The sequence below is a fragment of the Desmodus rotundus genome, chromosome 6, assembly GCF_022682495.2.
Source record: "Desmodus rotundus isolate HL8 chromosome 6, HLdesRot8A.1, whole genome shotgun sequence".
NCBI classification, from domain to species: domain Eukaryota; kingdom Metazoa; phylum Chordata; class Mammalia; order Chiroptera; family Phyllostomidae; genus Desmodus; species Desmodus rotundus.
The window spans coordinates 36539500-36545870 of record NC_071392.1 but is presented as its reverse complement, the minus strand read 5'-3'; positions in this window follow the sequence as shown (position 1 = coordinate 36545870).

The following is a 6371-nucleotide window of genomic DNA, read 5'->3' as shown; positions in this document are numbered from 1 at the left end:
CGTATTAATCAAATAATTCCATGGCCATTCAGTTTGTATGCAGCTATTGTGGCCTGATGAAGAGTGCCCTTTTCCCTGCCTGTGTGCTTTATTGCAACAATACAGAAAACAAAGTTAGGAAGAGACAGATGGCATGGAAACCAATTTTTCCTCCAAAGAGCCGGTGATGTTTTTTGTTATGTTTTTGTTTTTATAATAAACATGTGCTTTACATACAGCAAGTTAGTTTTGATGAATGTAAATAATTACGGGATTTTTAATGTGGTTAGTTTTTCCTCTCTCCCACAATATGAAAATAAATATAAAGATGCAAAGAATTATTTAAGATTTTTTTGTCTCTTTGGAGAAAAAATATTTTATTCTTTAATATACTTGGTTCCAAACACATTATTTTTTCTGAATTGTATGTTTTTAAAAGAGAAGCAACATGTCCCAGGGCTAAATGGACATAGTAGCAATATCTGATCCTGATCTGCTTATGTTCTGTAGTTTTGCCTGTAAGATGGAGCCGCTTACTCACGGTTTTGCTTTCTATGGTTTGAGTTACCCATGGTCAACCATGGTATGGAAATAATAAATAAGAAATCCCAGAAAAAATACTTCATACATTTAAATCAAGCACCGGTCTGAAAACATGATGAAATCTCACATCATCCTGCTCCTTCGCACTGGGGACACAAATTTTCTGTTTCTTCAGAGTCTGCACAACGTTCCCCTCCCCACCCACTCGTCACTTAGAAGCCAGATAGTTATCAGGGCAACTGCCGTGGTTTTGCAGTGCTTGTGTTCAGGTGAGCCTTGTCCAACTTCCTACTGACCCCAAGGGCAAGGGTAGTGGTGCTGGCAATTCAGATATGCCGGAGAAGCCACAAAGTGCTTCCTTTCAGTGAGAAGTCATGTATGTGTTGGGAAAAAACATAGTACGTAAAGGGTTTGCTACTATTTAAGGTGGCAGGCATCCATGGCTGGGGAATTATGTTAGGTGTAGGGAAAAAACATAATATATAAAGGGCTGGATACTAGTTGAGGTGTTAGTCATCCATGGGGTAACACATCACCTGCAGAAAAGGCAGACTACTGTAGTTTTCTATCTACATATATTCCAAACCACTTTGCACGGCTTAGATGACTAAGTAAGCCGTAAAAAGCATATAACTTCAATATGTTTAATTTTTTTCATTTTGTAGATACTGAACTCTTGCTCTGTGTGTGCTTTTTGTTGCCAAAAATCATTGAGATGAGAACAAATGTGCTTTTGCTAATGCCTTAAATAAACAACCACAGACCTAATTGTATACTAACTTATCCAAGAAAATAAAAGCTTACCCTTAAGTCCTTCTTCAGAAAGTACAGAGCAAGCATAATAATTCAAAGAGATTTTTAAAGTCATATTCAAACATGTATGATTGAAAAGAGAGTAATATAGGGTAATGTGTTTTTTAGGAGAATTCTATCAACAGATGAAAACATAAATATGAAAGGCAAAATAAGGCTGTACTGATGACAGTAGCAAGTGTAGTTCCCTTGTTCTTGAAAATACAGTCCAAAAGCCAGCCCTGAAAGTGGAAAGAAAAGGGTGAGTGTGAGAATTAAGAGATTTTCTGATGCAGAATCACAAGAATTTGGTGACTTGCTGAGTGAGAAATGTTGGGAGTAGCAGATAATTATTGAAATTTATACTTACTTTTCTGACGTCCTCAACAGGTGCAGTTGTAGTACAATTACAATGCAATGAGACTGTTTGAAGTTTTATAGCTGTTACTGTGATTATTATAGTGAGGTTGGGTTTAGTTGGGAAGACTGTTGTCACTGATCATGAATGCTAATCTTAAACCCAAATTCTATATGTTCTCTTAACCCTGGGATATGAGGATTCCCCAAAACTTTTTCTAACAGAACCTATTTTGCTCTCTGAATCAAAGAAAACATTTAAATCATTCTCTTACATTCCCTTTGAGTAAGAAAGTGTTATCTTCCAGCTGGATTGGGACAATCCATGCTGAATCTCTGAGGGTACCTGGAATGCTGGTGCTGACTTGATGGGCTACTAATAGATGAATGGGCCACCTAGTGACCTGAAATGGGCTGCTTAATGTTGGAAACTCTCCCGGCAGCACCTAGGGTTAGCTTATTTATTGATGTCTCATTGTTCGTAAATAAGTTTAAACAGCCTGCTCTCCCTCTGTGACCAGTGGTCTTGTAAAACCCCAATGAAGGCATGACTCACTCTCCTGAAACTGAGATCCCTGTGGTAAGCTGAATTACAGCCTCCCAAGAGATCCATGTTCTAATTCCTGGAAACTGTTAATGTTACTTTATATGGCAAAGAAAGAAAAAGAGAAAGAAAAAAAATTGAAGATAGGATTTTGCTAAGGATCTTGGCATGGGGGCATTTTCTTGCCCTGCCCCAGTGGGTCCTAAATGAAATCACAGGTATCTTTATAGGATCAAGGCAGGGGAAGCTCTAACACACACAAAGAGGAGAAGGCAATGAGACCATGAAGGCAAGGGATGAAGTGGCACAACCACAGTGGGCAGCCTCTTCATCCAAGGCACGCAGGCAGCCACCAGAAGCTGGAAGAGGCAAGGAACAGATTCTCCATTAGGGCCTCCACAGGGAGCCCGGCCCTGCTGAAAGCTGGATTTCTGCCCGCTGATGTTGATTTCAGAAAGGTGGCCTCCAGCAGAATGCATTTCTGTTGTTTCAAGCCATTAGGTCAGTGGTAATTTGTTGTAACTGCTACATGAAACTCACACAGCTCCTCGCACACATCCCGGGGGGTTGTGATCTGTGGAGAACTAGTATATTCTGTATGACTAAGAAATGTTCCAGGGGAGTAAAGCCTGGAAGTCTGCAGAGCCTGGTCTCTCGCCTGTGCTTTCTTTCTATTCTGTACCATATGGCTGGTTTTTATGAGAGCATTTGTGAACACGGTCTGCAGAGGTTTGTGTCAATTTTCCGACCTGTGTAATCTCTGCAGTTCCCATTATAAAGACAATTTTTGTAACAACTCCTGACTCAATAATTTAAGTAATGGGTAACGCTTTTGGGGGAAAGAAGAAAGGAAAGGAAAGTGGGTTTGAGAAACCATTGTTGCCAGGATGGCTTCTGGGCCATCGCTGGGGTGAGGTCACACGACCTCACAGCAAGCACTGATGGTAGGAAAACATGTCGATGCCACTTGCTGTCAATCAATCCCAGGTCTGGGGAAATTGCTAAGTCAAACACGACAGAAATTCTAATGAAAAGGAAGTCGTAGCTGCTTTTGTCTTTTTTTTTTTTTTTACCAGAAATGAAAATAACTGAGAAATAATCTCTGAATGCTAGAACCACAGAATTAAAGCTAGTGATTCAGTTGTAAAGTAGGGGGCATATTTATTGCCAAAAGGGAGTTGGCAAATATCTGCTTTGATCAAAATGATTCCCATCAGACTAATAGTCAATAAAACAATTATACAGGTCACAAGAGAAGAGATTCAATAGGTTACTGAAACACTGTTTCACAATTGGAAAATCCTTTCTATACTGCTATTAAAATGAATTTTGTGCATGAAAAATACATAAGCTATTTTTACTGTATTAAATACTCTAAAATGGAAGAGTATTTTTAGACCTTCTCGGGGCCCCTCACTCCTCACTTAGCTTTGGCTTTAAAGAAGTACAGATAAAAGAAGTAAATTCCAACCAGCTAAGCTAGAAAAAAGTAGGTACGTACATATTCTGAAAAAGAAAACTACCCAACACCATCGTTAAGGGGTAAGGACTGTTCTTTATGTGGCCACTAGCATCTTGTAACTGCAATCAACACACAAGTGGCTGTACCACGGTACTAAAGGTTCTTCTCTCCACATCTTTTTTTTTTTTCAGATGGTCGATACTGCACTAAAAGTGGCACCAGCTACTTATGAGACTTCATTCATTTATTTATTTATTTGGGTATGAGTTGTCCCTTATCAGCTTATACCTTTGTCACCACGGCATCAATTTTTCAGGTGCTCTCATAGCCTAGAATTCCATAACATGTGAAGTAAGAAGTTAATCGCTTATGTAAAATGCATGTCAAAAGTATTCTCAGATAGTTGTTTGGCACTCAGAACATATTTTGCCATTTAAAAACTAAATTGTACATGGCAATTATAGCCCCATGCCTACTTAACCCATAATCCAGCTGAAATTCTAAACAAGTAAAATTCAAGAAAACATTGTGACCTTTCTTTTTAAGTATGTAAACTAAGAATATATTAAAAGAATTTAGAAAATCCCTATCTGACATTTTCATCTTTAACAGCTTTATTGAGATACTACGGATACACCAGATGCAGTCTATATACAATATAAAACTTTTATGGATCTGGGCATGTGCATATACCCATGAAGACATCACCACAATCAGTATAATAAACATATCCATCACCACCAAAAGTTTCCTTTTGGGTGTGCATTGGAGTGTATGTATATGTGTTGTGATAAGAACACTTCACATGAGATCTACCCCCTTAACAAATCCTTAGGTGCGCAATACAGCATTGTTGCTGGAGGCCCTACGCTCTGGAGCGGATCTCCAGAACTAATTCGTCTTACACAACTGGAACTTTGTAGCAAGTGACTTTTTCTGGGGGAGGGGGGGCAACAAAATGAAGCCACACTGCCCTGAATGGTGATAAAGCAGGGGTAAGACTTGAATTATTCAGGAAAAAACAGAAAGAATAAAATGGGTAAAAACACAGTCGAACTGAATAGAAGTATACAAATGGTTGACTTAGAAGGGAAAGAGATGGAGTAGCTACAAAAATTCTAATGGTTTACTGTAAAAGATTAAATGATTGAGTGTCTCACCAACTCGTCAAACTCTAAAAGAGCAACTACAAAGTCATTTAATTGATGCTAGCCTTAGAGGCTTGAAAATTCTGACTATACAAAAGAGAAATCTATAATCCCTTCAGAGGCAGTTCCAATGAAAGTAGTTTGAGGTGAAAGAGAGCGTTCCGACCGTGTGTGGTGGAAGGACAGGGGACCCAGGTAGTTTGCACTGGAAAAGGTAAAATGGCTGGAGGGCTTGTTGAATCCTGGTATACGACATATGGTCGTGTGTAAAATTAATTGGACTTGGTAAAACAAGTGTAAAAGGTTTGCAAGTGAACCTTCTAAATTAATTGGACTTGGTAAAACAACGGTAGAAGGTTTGCAAGTGAAATATGCCTCAAAGCAAGAATTTATTATAAAAGCTTTGTACGGTTGTTGCTTTACCCCTACCCGAATACACTACTGGAGTGAATGTGTTTTCCAGATAAGGGATTCTTCTTATGAATCATGGAGGGGAAAAATGTGCACATCTACTCTTTCGTTTCAATCTCTCATGCTTGATGGAAACATCTAGAATTACCTAAATTCACTCAAGTCATCGATATATAACAATGTCAGCTATCCGGCAGACCAGAAAATCTTAGTTTTAATTAAGGATCAATAATATGCAAGTATATTCTTACAAAATTTTTTATAGTAACACATAATCTGTAAAAAATAAAAACAAAACTGATGGATCCTAGAGGCAGGCTGTAGAGAAATACATCTTGATTAAAGTAATGCATGAGTCCTCTTTTGTCGTGCCTAATGTGGTATTAACAATTCAAGCTGTAAGACATTCTAAAGGACATTAGGTTTCTCTAATCAGTCTGGTTAACATTGTCTCTTCAATTTCTATCTTGGAAGAAAGCTTTGGCTCTCTGGGTCAGTTCAGGTTCACATAGGAGGGACTTCAATACTCCTGTATTACTTTTGCACAAGGATACTTAAATTATTCTGTTTATCACTATTTCTTGGTGAGAATAGATTTAGATTTGATTAATATATAAAGTAATGTTACTTATTCTATTGAAGATATAATGCTGATATTTCAGTCTGAAGACAAAGTTAAAATTAAAGTGCAAACATTCAATAATCATATAACCCCACAGGATGTCTGACTAACCCAAATTAAGTACAGGGTCAGGGAAAATAGAGAAGTTCTAATGCACGACTTTCACAAAAGCCAAAAGAGGCAAAGAGACATCCCTTAGACACCCAAAAATAAGTTAATGCCATTGCCAGTTCAAAAAGCAAAGCAAAAAGATCAAAGATTAATTGAATTATTTGATCTTTGGAGAAATCACATACCACATATAGTGGTTTTATTAACCCTATTGACAAATTTACTGGGGAATAAAAACTAAATTTGCACACAGCTCAGAGGAACAGAATACTTGGAGCTCTAAAGAGCTTTAGCACAATTCAGTCTTTCTGATTTACCACATTCAAATGATATTGAACGTGTTCTACACCATGATCATGTTGCCTGGAGCCCTTGGGAAAAGCCCAAGACAGCCAACCAGTA